Source organism: Myxine glutinosa, chromosome 9 (genome assembly GCF_964187855.1).
Source record: "Myxine glutinosa chromosome 9, kmMyxGlut1.1, whole genome shotgun sequence".
Taxonomy (NCBI): Eukaryota; Metazoa; Chordata; class Myxini; order Myxiniformes; family Myxinidae; genus Myxine; species Myxine glutinosa.
In genome coordinates this window covers 91,675,670-91,691,844 of record NC_136269.1, presented here as the reverse complement: position 1 = coordinate 91,691,844, position 16,175 = coordinate 91,675,670, and the positions used below count along the sequence as shown (strand labels likewise).

The 16,175-nt window shown below is 47.8% G+C and overlaps 1 protein-coding gene across 4 annotated transcripts in view; it reads right to left on the bottom strand.

Annotated features, from left to right (window-relative positions):
* The window catches only part of RRBP1 (ribosome binding protein 1), a 128,851-nt gene that overhangs the window by 23,305 nt on the left and 89,371 nt on the right, over nucleotides 1-16,175 (bottom strand). The window lies entirely within an intron of this gene.

The window sequence follows — 16,175 nt, the reverse complement described above, 5'->3', positions numbered from 1 at the left end:
GTTCCAGAGGCGGGAGAAAAGAGGAATGAAGGAGTGAAGGTGAGCAGAAAGTCTTGATTTTGGCAGTTTAACCATAAGAGGGTTGCAGGCAGATCTTGTGCGACCTGTAGGAATATTTGGGGGACAGAGCCCAGAGAGAGCTGGGGGGGCAAGGCCAGAGAGGAGTCGGTAGAAGACGGAAAGACCACCAACCTGCCTGCGGTGAGTGAGTGAAAGGCCCTTGGAGTTAGCTTCATCGCTGGAGATTCCAATGATTCTGAACGCTTTGGTTTCAACAGCGTGAAGACGAGCTAGGTGTGAGGCAGGAGCACCAGACCAGAGGGGAGAGCAGTATTCCATAGAGCTGCGGATGAAAGCCTTGTATGTGGTGAGGAGCTCAGGTGTGCCAAGGAAGGACTTCGCACGACGGAGGATGCCCAGTCGGCGACTGGCTTTGGAGGCCAGATTTGAAATGTGGTTTTCCCAGGAAAGATCATGGCAAATAGCGAGACCCAAAAGCTTGAGTGACAGAACTTCTTGGAGAGGATTATTCAGAAAGTGGATGGGAGGGTTGTCCAGTCAGGTCTTTTCGGAGAGACATCGTAAGAGTGTGAGATTTATCAGGATTGAAAGACATGTTCCATTTGGATGCCCAGTCTGTGATTTTGTCCAGGTCTGCAGAGTGAGGAGGCTGCAGACTGCCGATCTGAGGGATGAGGAATGGAGCGACAGAGAGTAGAGTCGTCAGCAAAGAGATAGAGAGGATTTTCAAGAGAGTCAGAGAGATCACTGATGAAGACCAGAAAAAGCACAGGGCCCAGAACACTACCTTGGGGAACTCCAGCCTGAACAGGAAGAGGAGATGAGAGAAACCCATTCAGGGCCACACATTGACTACGACCAGAGAGGAAGTCCGCCAGCCATGCGTGGAGATTTCCATGGATACCAAAGGAGGAGAGTTTGGCGAGCAGAGCAGGGTGCCAGACCGTATCGAAGGCAATTGAAATGTCAAGGGAGACAGCTCTAATTTCCTGTTTGGCGTTGAGGACCTCCATCCATTGTTGAGAAAGCAGAAGCAGCATGTCCAGAGTAGAGTGACCAGGTCTGAAACCAAATTGATGATCAGAGATCAAGCCATTGGAGAAGAGGAAAGATTTCATATCTGAAGCAATGATGGATTCCATGACTTTGCTGATAATTGGGAGAAGGCTGTTGTTGTTGTTTTTTTTGTTTTTTTTTGTATACAAGATCGAGGCTCGTGAAAGAGCGAACATTAATCACACAGAAAGACAACCAGACACATAAAACAAATAACATCGGGAGCGTTAGAGAGAGGGGGAAGGACACAAACACAACATTTGATAGCAGGGACCGAGAGACATGGAGACATCAAGAGAACTGTGGGAGGGAGAGGGCTTTGGGGGGGAGGCATGGGTAGGGGGGGGGGGGGTGGGAGAGGTATAAAACATATGGACACTGCCAGGACTTCCAGGAAAGAAGTTGGAATTTCAAACAAGGTGGATCTGTGGTGAATTAGTGGGGGTAGAAAAGATCAAGGTTTTGGATGGGGGAAGATAAGAGATGGTGGTGAACAGCTGTTTTAAAGACCTGGAGGGAGGAGTGTGATTGAAGTGAGTGTGGGAGTTTGTTCCAGAGGCGGGAGAAAAGAGTAATGAAAGAGTGAAGGTGAGCAGAGAGCCGAGATTTCGGCAGTTTAACCATCAGAGGGTGGCTGGCAGATCTTGTGCGACCTGTAGGAATATTTGGGGGACAGAGCACAGAGAGAGCTGGGGGAGCAAGGCCGGAGAGGAGTCGGTAGAAGACAGAAAGACCACCGACCTGCCTGCGGTGAGTGAGTGAAAGGCCCTCAGAGATAGCTTCATCGCGGGAGATTCCAATGATTCTGAAAGCTTTGGATTCAACAGCGTGAAGCCGAGCCAGGTGTGAGGCAGGAGCACCAGCCCATAGGGGAGAACAGTATTCCATTGAGCTGCGGATGAAAGCCTTGTATGTGGTGAGGAGCTCAGGTGTGCCTAGGAAGGACTTCGCACGACGGAGGATGCCCAGTCGGCGACTGGCTTTGGAGGCCAGCTTGGAAATGTGGTTTTCCCAAGAAAGATCATGGCAGATAGTGAGACCCAAAAGCTTGAGCGACAGAACTTCTTGGAGAGGATTGTTGAGAAAGTAGATGGGAGGGTTGTCCAGTCGATCTTTTCGGAGAGACATAGTAAGAGTGTGAGATTTGTCAGGATTGAAAGACATGTTCCACTTGTTTGACCAGTCTGTGATTTTGTCCAGGTCTTTAGAGAGTGAGGAGGCTGCAGACTACCGATCTGCGGGAAGAGGAATGGAGCGGCAGAGAGTGGAGTCATCAGCAAAGAGATAGAGAGGATTTTCCAGAGAGTCGGAGAGATCATTGATAAAGACCAGAAAAAGCACAGGGCCCAGCACACTGCCTTGGGGAACTCCAGCCTGAACAGGAAGGGGAGATGAGAGAAATCCATTCAGGGCCACACGTTTACGACGACCAGAGAGGAAGTCCGCAAGCCATGCATGGAGATTTCCATGGATACCATAGGAGGAGAGTTTGGTGAGCAGAGCTGGGTGCCAGACCGTATCGAAGGCACGTGATATGTCAAGGGAGACAGCTCTGATTTCCTGTTTGGCATTGAGGACCTCCATCCATTGTTGAGACAGCAGAAGCAGCATGTCCAGAGTAGAGTGACCTGGTCTGAAACCAAATTGATGATCAGAGATCAAGCCATTGGAGAAGAGGAAAGATTTCATATCCGAAGCAATGATGGATTCCATGACTTTGCTGATAATTGGGAGCAGGCTGATTGGTCTGTAGTTGCAAGGATCTGTTTTTGCACCTTTTTTGTGTAAAGCGGTAATGTTTGCTTATTTCCAGGATGCTGGCAGATGACCTTGAGCAAAAGATAGGGTGAAAAGAACAGAGAGAGGGTGAGATAGAGCGGCAGAGCAGGATTTTAGGACCCATGGGCTGATGCCGTCTGGTCCAGTTGCAGAATCAGAGTCGAGGTTTGACAAAAACTCCTCCACCTTGTCAGGAGAGAAGGACACAGAGTCCAGGAGCAGTTGGGTTCGACTGGGAAAGGTGGGAACAGAGAGAGATGGGTTTGGGACTAAGGATTTTGAGGCAAACACAGAGTTGAGGCATTCGGCTTTGTCACGTGCGATGTCAACTTTGTGGCCATTTGAGGTAAGGGAGGGGATGGAGGGGGAACAAACACCAGAAACGGATTTGACCAGACGCCACCAGGATTTGGAGGAAGGAGACAGGTTTGAGAGTTCATTCTTGAGTGAGGAGAGATAGTGCTTCCTGGCACTCCTGAGGGTAGACACACACTTGTTCCGAGCTTGGTGGAAGGAACTGAGATTGCCTTCAGTTGGATTAGCCTTCCAAGAGGCAAAGGCAAGTTGTTTCAGGGCAACTGCCTCACCACAAGATTCAGTGTACCATGGACGGGAGGAAGGGTAAGACAACTGAAGGCGAGATGGGATAAATCTGTGCATGAGAGAGATCAGTTTGCTTTGGAAGAATTCCCAGGAAGAATTGATGTCAGAGGCAGTGGAGATGTGAGACCAATCCAGACGATTGATGGCTGCTTGAAAACCGTCCCAGTCGGCCTGAGTGAAATGCCAGACTCTTCGGCGCTGAGGAGGCTCTCTGAGAATGGCCAGAGAGATGTCCACTTTGACAAGCACATGATCAGAAGAACCGATTGGAGCAGAAGAAGAGCAGCAGACATTAGCAGGGAAGTTTGTCATAACCAAGTCTAGAAGAGAAGATACTCCATTGGCTGAGATCCGGGTCGGGAAATTGACAGATTGTGTCAATCCCAGTGAGTCACAGAAGTCCTTTGCTGAGGTGCCATGACTGGTGAGAGAGGAACCCACACCCAACCAGGTGGCATGATGACAGTTGAAGTCACCACATATGAGGAAGAGAGAGTTGGGATGAGTGGATAGAAGTTGGTCCATGTTGTCAGACAGTGAAATGTAGATGGAGTCATCACTGTTTGGGGGACGGTACAGAACACATATGAACAAAAGGTGGGAGCGGAGAGGAAGCCGTAGCCAGAGGTACTCCTGGGGGTGAGGAGGAGAGAGGGCAGTGCAAGGAGAGTGAGGAAGAGAGTTTTTGATAAAGATAGCCACCCCACCACCAGGCCGAGGCTCAGGTCTATCATACCGGAGGAGGGAGTAACCAGGAAGAGATATTAAGGAATCAGAGACATCTTGAAAGAGGAAAGTCTCTGTTAAGCAGATCAAGTCTGGATTGTCAGAAGCAACCTGTATGGAGAGATCAGTCAGGTTTGAGCGAAGGCCTCGGATGTTTGAGGTCCATACCGTTAATGAAGAGAGAGGGGGACCATCGGGTACAGGACAGGGGAGGGGAGGAGTAGGGTAAGATGAAGGATGAGAGGGGGAGGTAGGGAGAGCAGTTGATAGTGTGTCAGAGATTGCAGAAGAGTTCCAAGAAAGGGAAGGATGAGGAGGATGAAAGGTTTGATGGTGAAGGGATGAGGCACAGTGAGGGGTTGTTTGAGGGGGGGCAGAGGAAAGTAAAAGGTTGGGGGGGGGGTGGAGGTATGAGATAGAAGGGAGACGAAGTTGGGAGGAGGCAGCTTTGAGGAGGAGGGGGGAGGAGGCAGCTTTGAGGAGGAGGGGGGAGGAGGGAGAATTGGAAAGGAATGGTATGGGGGGAGATTTGAATGGGAGGGGTTGGGGGGGAGTTTTGAAGGGGAGAAGTGAGGGGGGAGTTTAGGAGGGGAGGGGCAAGGGGGGAGTTTAGGAGGGAAGGGGCAAGGGGGAAGTTTAGAAGTGGAGGGGAAAGGGGGGAGTTCAGGAGTGGAGGGGAAAGGGGGGAGTTCAGGAGTGGAGGGGCAAGGGGGGGATTTGGAGGGGAGGGGCAAGGGGGGAGTTTAGGAGGGGAAGGGCAAGGGGGGAGTTCAGGAGTGTAGGTGCAAGGGGGGGGATTTGGATGGGAGGGGCAAGAGGGGAGTTTAGAAAGTGGATGATTAATGAAAGACAAACATTGAAAACAAATTGGGTTTGTTGTGATTTTCAAGTTAGCAATCCGATTCAGAACGATGGAGGAGGGATGGAATGAATGTGAATTTTGACCATGTAGTGAGGGAGACGTATAAGATATTGAATTTCTTTTTTTTGAAGTGGAATGAGTTGGAGAGGAAATTGAGAAAAGCCTTTTAAATAGGAAGAAAAACAGCGTGTTGTAAAATACCACTGAGTAAAACACTGAAGGGGAAAGGTTAAACATATTTAAATAATATTTAAACAGAACCGTGAACAATTTATATGCACAAAATACCAACGGGGGGGGGGTTGCTAGGATCTGTTTTTGCACCTTTTTTGTGCAAAGCGGTGATGTTGGCTGATTTCCAAGCAGATGGCAGATGGCCTTGAGCAAAAGAGAGGGTGAAGAGAACAGAAAGAGGGAGTGAAAGAGCAGAAGAACATGATTTTAGGACCCGTGGGCTGATGCCGTCAGGACCAGTTGCAGAATCAGAGTTGAGGGTTGACAGAAACTTTTCCACCTTGTCAGGAGGAAAGGACACAGAGTCCAGGAGCAGCTGGGTATGACTGGGTACGGTGGGTACAGAGAGGGATGGGTTTGGGACACAAGATTTAGAGGCAAACACAGAGTTGAGGCATTCAGCTTTTTCACGTGCGGAGTCAGCCATTAAGCCGTTTGAGGTGAGGGAGGGGATGGAGGGGGAACAAACACCAGAAACAGATTTGACCAGACGCCACCAGGATTTGGAAGAGGGAGACAGATAAGAGAGTTCGGTCTTGAGAACGGTGCGATATTGTTTCCTGGCTCTCCTGAGGGTGGACACACACTTGTTTCGGGCTTTGTGAAAGGAAATGAGATTTCCTTCCGTTGGATTTGCTTTCCAGGAGACGAAAGCAAGTTGTTTCAGGGCAACAGCCTCACCACAAGATTCCGTGTACCATGGATGGGAGGAAGGGTATGACAACTGAAGACGAGATGGGATAAATCTGTGCATGAGAGAGAGCAACTTACTTTGAAAGAATTCCCAGGATGAGTTGATGTCAGAGGCGGTAGAGATGGGAGACCAGTCCAGATGATTGATGGCTGCTTGAAGACCGTGCCAGTTGGCCTGAGTGAAATGCCAGACTCGTCGACGCTGAGGAGGCTCTCTGAGAATGGTCAGAGAGATGTCCACTTTGACAAGCACATGATCAGATGAGCCGATTGGAGCAGAAGAAGAGCAGCAGACATTTTCAGGGAAGTTAGTCATAACCAAGTCCAGAAGAGAAGATGCTCCGTTGACTGAGATCCGGGTCGGGAAATTGACAGATTGTGTCAGTCCCAGTGAGTCGCAGAAGTCCTTTGCTGAAGAGCCATGGCTGGTGAGAGAGGTACCCACACCCAGCCAACTGGCATGGTGACAATTGAAATCACCACATATGAGGAAGAGAGAGTTGGGATGAGTGGATAGAAGTTGGTCCATGTTGTCAGACAGTGAAATGTAGATGGAGTCATCACTGTTTGGGGGACGGTACAGAACACATATGAACAAAAGGTGGGAGCGGAGAGGAAGCCGTAGCCAGAGGTACTCCTGGGGGTGAGGAGGAGAGAGGGCAGTGCAAGGAGAGTGAGGAAGAGAGTTTTTTATAAAGATAGCAACCCCACCTCCAGGACGAGGCTCAGGTCTATCATACCGGAGGAGGGAGTAACCTGGGAGAGATACCAAGGCATCAGAGACATCATGAATGAGGAAAGTTTCTGTTAAGCAGATCACATCTGGTTTGTCAGATGCAACCTGTATGGAGAGATCAGTCAAGTTTGAGCGAAGGCCCCGGATGTTTGAGGTCCATACCGTTAATGAAGAGGCAGGGGGAGCATCAGGTACAGAACAGGGGGGGAGGGGTAGGGTAAGATGTGGAAGAGGAGGCAGAGGTAGGGAGAGGTAGGGAGAGGTAGGGAGAGCTGTTGAAGGTGTGTCAGAGATTTCATAGATTTCAGAATAGCTTGGAGAAAGGGAAGAATGGGGCGGACAAAAGGTTTGATGGAGATTGGGTGAGGCACAGTGAGGTGTTATTTGAGGAGGGGGAAGAGCGAGGCAGAAGGTTGGGGGAGATGAAGGTGAAAGTTGGAAGGGGGAAGAAGCAGGGAGGATGCTTTGAGGAGGAGGGGTGAGAGGGGAGTCTAGGAGGGGAGGAGCGAGGGAGAGTCTCGGAGGGGAGGGGTGTGGGAGGAGTTTAGGAAGGAGGGGAGGTAAGGGGCAAGGGGGTAGATTTGAAAGGGATGGGTGATGGGGAGGATTTGGAGGGAAGGGGGGATGGGGAAGATTTGGAGGGGAGGGGTGAGATTGGATTTTGAAAAGTGTACGATTCATGGGAAACTAACATTTTTTGCAAAATGAGTTTGAGACCTTCGAGTCAAAAATACGTTTGAGGACGCTGAAGGAGGGGTGGAGTTCTGGAGAGTTTAGGGAATGTAGAAAAGAGGAACTGTAGGAGATGGTATTATTATTATTTTTCGGAATGAATAGATTTGGTGAGGAAGACGAAAGCATCCTTTTGTAGGAGGAGAAGAAGAAGAAGGTGTTATAATATATGAGAGAAAATAGTTGTTCAGGGGAGAGATTATACATTTCTAACCACGTGATCGCGTGATCGCGAACAACGTGAACGAAGAACGAATGAACAAATAAGAACAACAAATAAACGAATAAGACCTGAGAAGGAAATATTTTTTTGGGTTTTTTTTTTTTTTGAGTAGAGATATTAACAAGGAGGTATGGGGTGAACGACTGGGACGAACAGAGAACGAAAATAATTGCAGCGCATTCGACGAACAGCTGAGAGAAAACAAAACCACAAGGTCGGAGACGGTACGGTAGCCTAAGCCTACGAGTACTAGGCCTCAGAATACTCGATACGCATTAACCGACGATTGTGTATACATGTACGAAAAAATTAGCACCGAAAATTTTCCTAAAGATACGCTATAGGCACACACACCGAAAGATAGATACAGTCTCGACAAAAACACAATTGTGAAAGATTACTTAGCTTCGAAAGCGTGAGCGCATGGAACAGCTTCGAAAAGGAGCTGCTTCGAAAGCTGCTTCGAAAGAACAGCTTCGAAAACCTTAAACTTAACTTAAACTGGGAAAAGCAGAGAACGAAAGTTATTTGAGCACAAAAAAGAGAACGCAGAACTATTTGAAAGCAGAGAACGAAAGTTATTTGAGCACAAAAAAGACGGACCGCTGAGAGAAAAACAAAGCCTCAAGGTTGGACACTGTACAAGGCCTCAGAAGACACGATACGAATCAACACGATTTTCTGTACAGGTATGAAAGATTTGCACCGAAAAAACTTTCTCGGGACACAATATAGGTACACACACCATAAAATAAATACAGTTATAACGAAAATACAAATGGGAACAATTAGTCCATGGGCCCGGACCCGAAATTTCACTAATTGGTACCACCCGAGGTGGCAAGTTCTAGTAATGATTTTTGGAAAGGTGCATGTATGTGGGATACATGCTGATGTGATAGCAATTCTGGACTGGTAGCTTAGTGGTAGTTATCAGCTATTTTATACCCGCACCCGGTGAAAGGCGTTCGACGGTTCGGATTGATTTAGTCCATGTGTGAAATTTTGGGTACGGGCCCATGGACTAATTGGGCATATTAATCAGAAAGTACTGAGACAACGTAGATCCCAAAATTATCGCTTTATGTCTTATTTTAAACATACAATCTTCACATAGTGTAATTTTGGAATACAACAGCTACTATAATACACGTACGTGATTGTTATGGAAATTGTCACATAAACATGTCACAACATGAAAAGGTCACAACACATATTAATCAAACGGTTTTCTGAATCAAGGGAAAGAAAGTCCAGAGGCTGTACTGAGCTCATCTGCTGAGCCCATCTCAAGTACATGTATGCCACAATAGCTATAAACAGTACTAGTACTCAAATGTTATACAAAATGGTTGGAAATCACATACTAACAGAACTAACAGACTGTAGGCTATGTACCCGGTATGGTCAGGTAGTGCTTCACATAAAGATGAAATGACACAACACATTATCAAAATGTCTACATGTCTACATGTATTCTGAGGGTGTTTCCAGGGAAAGCACGTCCTGTGCTCTTCAGAATAATACTGAGTATGTCAATGTACCAAACTAGCGATATCATAGTCAGTCATCGAACTGCTCGTCTTCATCGGAGTCTCCGAGTTCGAAGGATTCTTCATCTTCCTGTTGTTTCTGGTTACTGCAGGTTTGTAGCTTGCACATGTCTGTGCATGACAGTCCATTGGTCAGGCATGTGCATTTTGGCAATTTGCAGGAACGCACACACTTGCAAGCTAAGAGTTCCAAGACCACATCTGGTGCTGGTGGTGAACGCATCCAGTGGATGGCGAGCTTGCCATCTTCATCCACTGTCCATCCATGCTCGGTAGGGTTTGGCACCGCTGGGCGAGCCTGCAGACAGCACTTCCATATTGCTGCCTGGTAGTTGGCTCGTAGGACGTGCATGAAGAGACAGTCTCTACATGGTGGCAACTGGCTGGACTCGACTCCTCCCCTCTTTGCGCAGAAGAGCTGGTAGCGCAGTTCGTTGACCTCACCAGTCCTAGCAGCTGCACTATACATGCGACAGATGAACTGCTGTACCTTCTCAAATAGTTCTGGGTTGACATCCCATGACTGACCAAGCTGTCTAAACGTCTCCTGGTAGTTACTGTCGTTCCTCACCAGCTTCAGTGCTATCAGCTTCCCACGGCCAGCGAATGCGCTCACAGTGTCACACCCTGTAAAGGCGTGTAGCCCAACCAGGCTGTCACACATGCTGTCTCCAATTGAGGTTGCCAGTTTGCTGATGTCGACAAACCGTGTGCGGTTCTGTGTGCCACATTTCTGGTAGAGGGGGCAGGGGATCTCCTTCTGGAAGGCTACACAGAGCACCATGACATCAGTGTCCTCAGCTGTGACTACGACTGCCTTTGAGCCAGCATTTGCAGCATGCAATGCATGCAGGAGCAGACGGGTATCCGCTTCTTCTTGTGTCGACTGCAGCTCTGACACTTCCACCCATTCATTTTCTGTTATCTTGTAGCATGTTTCCTCACAAGTCACATACAGTTCCTTGTCATGCAGCATCTCTTGGAACCTTGGGAGTTTCCACTGCTCCACCAGGAACTTGATGAGGCTGGTCTTGTTGCAGGCGCTACACAGGAACTTTCTCCATTGCTGGATGTTGTGCCCCCCTGCAAGGCTCTTGTACTGAAGGGCTGTGCTTGCACCACGGTTGAGCCTTTCAGCATCTTTGATCGAAGGCTGGCGGTAAACATCAAATACCACGTCAACCCTCTGACTCTGTCCACACTCATGCAGGACCCTAGACAAGGCCACCTCTGCTAGCTGTGCAAAGGTTTTGTTGTTTCCATTAATCTTTTGCACCAGACTCATCCCATCAATGATGCACGTCGAAGGTGTTGGGATAGTGTCTGCAGGAGATACATTCTTCTCAAGCTCCCTGGCAACTGCGGCCTTGTTCGTCTTTCGTAGGGATCCATCAGCATTTGCCAGTGCCCACGGTAACGGACCTAGTGGGTGGGCCAGGACATCCTTCATGTTCACCTTTCTGCTCTCAGCGACAAGGATCATATGGCTGAACAGTTTTCGATCTGCCTTCAGAACAACATCTTGTGCTTTCTTTCCACGGGATGTCTTTGTGGTGACATTGGCGAATGTCTTCAGGCTTTGCTTGGACATCTTGTCGTGGAATTTGACAGATGGTTGATCCTCATCTAACCTTGTCTTCTTGAATGTCTGGTACGCTTCTTCTCCTATTTCAAGCGCCTTCAGAAGGTCCCTGGCCACGTCGGGTGGAGCCATGGTGCCAGTGGACAGACCAATCAGGTCAGTGTTGTCAGGGAACATTGGATTCAGCCAGTTGTTTTCCATGAGATCTATGAGGGACTTGACAGCAGTTTCGTCTTTCCTGATCCTTGGAGCATGTATATCTGGATGAGACAGTTTGGAACTGCCCTGACCTATCATGTCCCTCAGTGCTCTCAGATACATGGTCCTGTACTCAGCTGTCAGGTAGTACTTGCTCACAGCCCCTGGTTTCAAGCTGAACCCCTTTGTCCCTCCTGCCGTCTGGGTGTCTTTGTTAACTGTCTCTTCGGTCGTTTGGTCGACAGGGATTCTTCCGAAGGGGTTGTTGGGACCGAGTTGAACTGAGAATCCCCCTCGCATGAACTCAGCATACACGTCTGGGTGTGTGGTGGGCAGCTGGGACATCTGGGCATAGTAGTATGGGAGGTAGCGTGCATAATTCAGCCTGTCATATGCGAAGCACCATGGGATCATTGCACGAATTGATGCCAGGTGTAGCACCCAGTCTCCCTCTCTTGATGCTCGAATGAGACCCAGCAAGATCTCGACAATGTCCAGATACGACATCCAGAATGCTGAGAGGCTGCCGTTTCCACCTCTGAGGAACTCGAGGTATATTCCAAACAGTTCCATGATGCGTGCGCATGAGCGGTCACCGAGGACCTGCTTCAGGGATGCCTGTGAGATATCTTTGCAGAGGCTGTCAATGATCCTCAGTGTCTCATCCATGTGGACCACATCGTTGGCGTGAGTGGCTTCCAGCCACGAGAGGAAACCCTTCCAGGCCAGTCGAGTGAGTGCCTCATAGACATTCTTGTGTAGGTGGACTGCCCTGTTGTACTTGCGGCCATCCATGACACCATTAATGGAACCTTCTGCGATCACACCAGACTCGATGCAGAGATCTCGCAATCCAGCATCTTGAAATCGCTTCCCTATTATTCCCATCAGTGTGCAGATGGTGTGGAATACTCCGAGCCTGGTGATGATGGTGTTTTGGAACTTGTCAGGGTGTTTCCATATAATCTCCACAGCCTTTGCATACAGTGCCTGGTCAAAGACACAGACAATCTTTGTCAGGTCCAAGGAGTGCATGATGTTCAGTGACTGGTTTAGCACTTCATTGACAGTCGACATTTGTGTCGCTGGAGCATTAATGGTAGGCAGGTAGCCTACATTGTCTGGAATGACTGTCACGTCATCTCGAGTCCGGATGTTGAAGCCTGTCCAGCTGCTGATTGATTGCTCTTCTTGTTGCGACATGCGTGCCATGACCCAGACAAGATTCTTCTCTTTGGCGAGCTGAGTCTCAGCTGCAGTGTCAGCATCTGCACTTTTGCTCTGTGGTGGTCCCACTCGTTGTCCAGCGTTGTATGCTGGTAGCATTGGTGGTGGTGCATCAATACTTCTCTGCTTTGTTTTTCCTACAGTCAGCATGGTTCTGGTGGACACTGGGGTGATTGGCTTTGCTTGTACGGCAATCCCATTCACTCTGTGAGATGTTCCTTCTCCACTGGTGGTCTCTTCCAGACGGTCGATATTATCCCAGGCTAAGGTTGTGAATATGCCAGGATGGATGTTACCTGGGAGGGCAACATCACTCCCTGATAGCGAGAGCTTTTGGAGACACAGAGCAGTGTCGATCTCTTCCATCTGAGAATAGGACACACTATGGCCGAGTCGGTTGAGGATGTGTATCAACTCTACATTCCCGGTCAGTGACTTGATAGCGAATGGCAGAACGATGTGCTTCGGGGGCTTTATCAGTCCACGTGTTACAGCATATACCATGTCATAGCCGAGTGAACACAGAAGCCGCTGGACTCTTTGAGATGCATGATCAGGGTCATTGGAACCTGTAAGTAGATAGCACAGGAAGACCATGACCGACTCTGGAATGGTAGTGTCCTCTGCTTCTGGTTTGACTTCCGGTGGCCAGGCTTGAGGGGCATCTTGGTTCTTGATGTCGGCTCTCATTTTCAGGGCTGCTTTGGAGACCACATCTTCAGCATGGAGGCCTTTCTGAGTATGCAGCTCTGCTTGTAGCGATTGGTATTGTTTGGCAAGTTCGTATATGGACAGGTTCTCTGGAAACAGGAGGAGTTTCCCTTTTCCCTCAGAGAAGATGTGCAGGGAGTCTGCAAACTCGCTTTCCAGTTTCCGTCGTATGTGTTTCTTGGTTGATTCCCTTACATGGGCAATACCAAGAGAGTTCATTGAAGCCACCAGTCTAGAAGAGAGATCAGTCATTGTCATCACTTGAGGATTGCCAAAAAGCTCCCTTCTGATGAACAGGAACAGCTCATTGTAGGCCTGATCCACAGCAGCGCCATACTGAGCTTCAGCATCATCATCTTGGCTTGCATCCTGTCCACTGCGAACCTCTCTTTTGGTATAGAACCGATAGCACGACCTATGATAGTGACCTTCTGCAGCTACCAGGTCTCTGCTGACTATGGCAAGGATTCTGCTGTCCATTTTCTCCATGGCTACATTCCTGATTGTGGCGTCAGCTCGCAGTTCTCGACATTGTATGAGGATTTCTCTCGTCTTCTGTCCTTTAGCATACTTGGTGTCTTTCTGGCAGAAAATGCACTCTGCCTCATAAGTCCTTGATGTGCTTGCACATTGTCTAGCTGCTCTCTGTGATCCTGTGTCTTGAGCAGGTTCACTGGCACTGGCACATTTGAGGATGCCATCAAGATATCTTTTCATGGTGAAGAGACTGCGACATTTTCTGTGCTACTGGATTGTTGGAATCTGTCCATCAGGAAGGTTCGTAGCTAGTTTCAAAATTGCTGCATGTTTTCTGATCTGGGCTGCCCTCAGCAATGTTCTCCATGAGTCAATGTCTTGTAGTGAAACCAGCTTGTCTGTATTGTCATTGGAACAGTGGATGATGCACTCCACTCGTGGCCGCTTTAGTGGCAGGCTGCTTGCTCCGTCAGAGGCCATGTTCAGTCAGTTTTCACCTGCAACATAGAATTATCAATCCACATTACTATGTTGCACAAATTAGTAGTCTGCCAGTCCTTAATTATATTTAATTACACTTAATTAGACTGGTGAAACCAGTGGACTGATATCTGAAAGCAAATCAAGCATTCATGACTGGACTAATTCTAACCTGCAGGCTGCAAATGTATATCACCACTGATGAGGGGAAATCAGCACTTTACATATCTGTCATATATTTTCTGCTTAACTAAATAGACATAATTATTGCAGAGCCTCTTGTTCTTGCCTCACCTACCAGGAAGTATCCACCAGTGGCCAAGTATACGGAATACGGAAGAAAACTGGACACTGCCAGCATCCAACATATATTTTGTTCTTAACTAAGACACTAAAACTGAAGAAAAAGTTAGTTTCCACACATGAATAAATACAAGAATATGTATTATATAGTATAACATACATGTCTTTATTACAAACATCCATTTGCTAAGATATTTAAGCATGTTACATTGTCTATTCAGCTAAAAAAATGATTTGGAAGATGATACTAGTAACAACAGCGCGGAGTTGCGGTATCGCGATTAATGCAAAAACAGCTTTCCTGCAAGAAAAATGAAAAAGCTACCCATTTGGAATTGCTATCACATATTATTTTACTTATATGGGTGTAACAAATAAATTGGCACCATGGAACTTTTGCCACCTCGGGTGGTACCGATATCTGGTCTGGCCCATGGACTAAATTACTTAACTTCGATTTCGATGGACAGTGTGGAGAGCTGCGAAAAAACGAAACCTCGCCGGCAAGACCAGAAGCGGAGCCATTAACTACTCTCTGAGTGAAAGACCCCACTTTGCTACCATCCTAGCTCCACTTTTCCTTACTCTCTAAGGCTGTAATGGCACACTGGTCCTGTCACTGCACATTCTGCTGAAATCTATTCGGCATCGATGAGAAATTGGACCTTAGCAAGCAGGAATTCTACCATAAACTATCAATACCATGCACCAATTGTTTGATTCGTAGAATGAAGAAAAAGACCGTCTGGAAAAACCTCCCATCTACTTTCTCAACAATCCTCTCGAAGAAGTTCTGTCACTCAAGCTTTTGGGTCTCACGATCTGCCATGATCTTTCCTGGGAAAACCACATTTCCAAGCTGGCCTCCAAAGTCAGTCGCCGACTGGGCATCCTCCATCGTGCAAAGTCCTTTCTGGGCAGTTCTGACCTTATCACCACATACAAAGCTTTCATTCGCAGTTTGATGGAATACTGCTCTTCCCTCTGGGCTGGTGCTCCTGCCTCACACCTAGCTCGGCTTCACGCTGTAGAAACCAAAACTTTTAGAATCATTGGAATCTCCCACGATGAAGCTGATTGTGAGGGCCTTTCACTCACTCACCGCAGGCAGGTTGTGGTCTTTTAGTCTTCTACCGACTCCGCTCCGGCCCAGCTCCCCCTGCTCTGTCTGTGCTCTGTCCCCCAAATATTCCTGCAGGTCGCGAAAGATCTGCCAGCAACCTTCTTCTGGTGAAACTGCCAAAATCAAGACTCTCTGCTCACCTTCACTCTTTCATTCCTCTTTTTCCCTCTTTTCCCTTTCCCATTTTCCCTTTTTCCTCACCTCTGGAACAAAGTCCCTCACTCTCTCTCCTCCCACCATCTCGTATCTTCCTCCATCCAAAACGTTGATCTTTTCTACCCCCGTTAATACACCCCAAATCCACCTCCTTCAAATTCCGTTTTCTTTCCTTAAAGTCTTTGTAGTGTCCATGTTGTTTATCCCATGTACCCCGCCACAGCCCTTCCACAGATCTCCCGATGTCCTTGTTCTCTCCTGTTGTCGTGTTTCCCCCTCTCTCTCTCTCCTCTTGTATCCCGCTCCCTTTATTATATGTTATATGTGTTGGCTCTTACACGTGCCTCGACGTAGTATACAAAAAAAGAAAAAAGAAGATCACGTTCTTGCTTTTACACTGTTAAGGAGAATTGCCGCAAATGCAGCTTTTTGAAAATTGCAGTAGAAATCCCAACAAAGAACAGTATATAACTTTAATCACTTTCTTCAAAAGAACAGGTGCTTTCTTGTTGCTAACAAGCGACATTCATACTGTTTGCTTAAGCCATGCATACTGCTGCAATTTCCAGAAACAGACTTGTCTGGATAGTTTGATGTTGAAAGGCAGTTACTTTAACGGTACTTTTATTGTCGGCAACACGAGTTCAAGCAGGAAACATTCATCAATGAAACTATACACAAAGAATTAAGTTAAGCACCC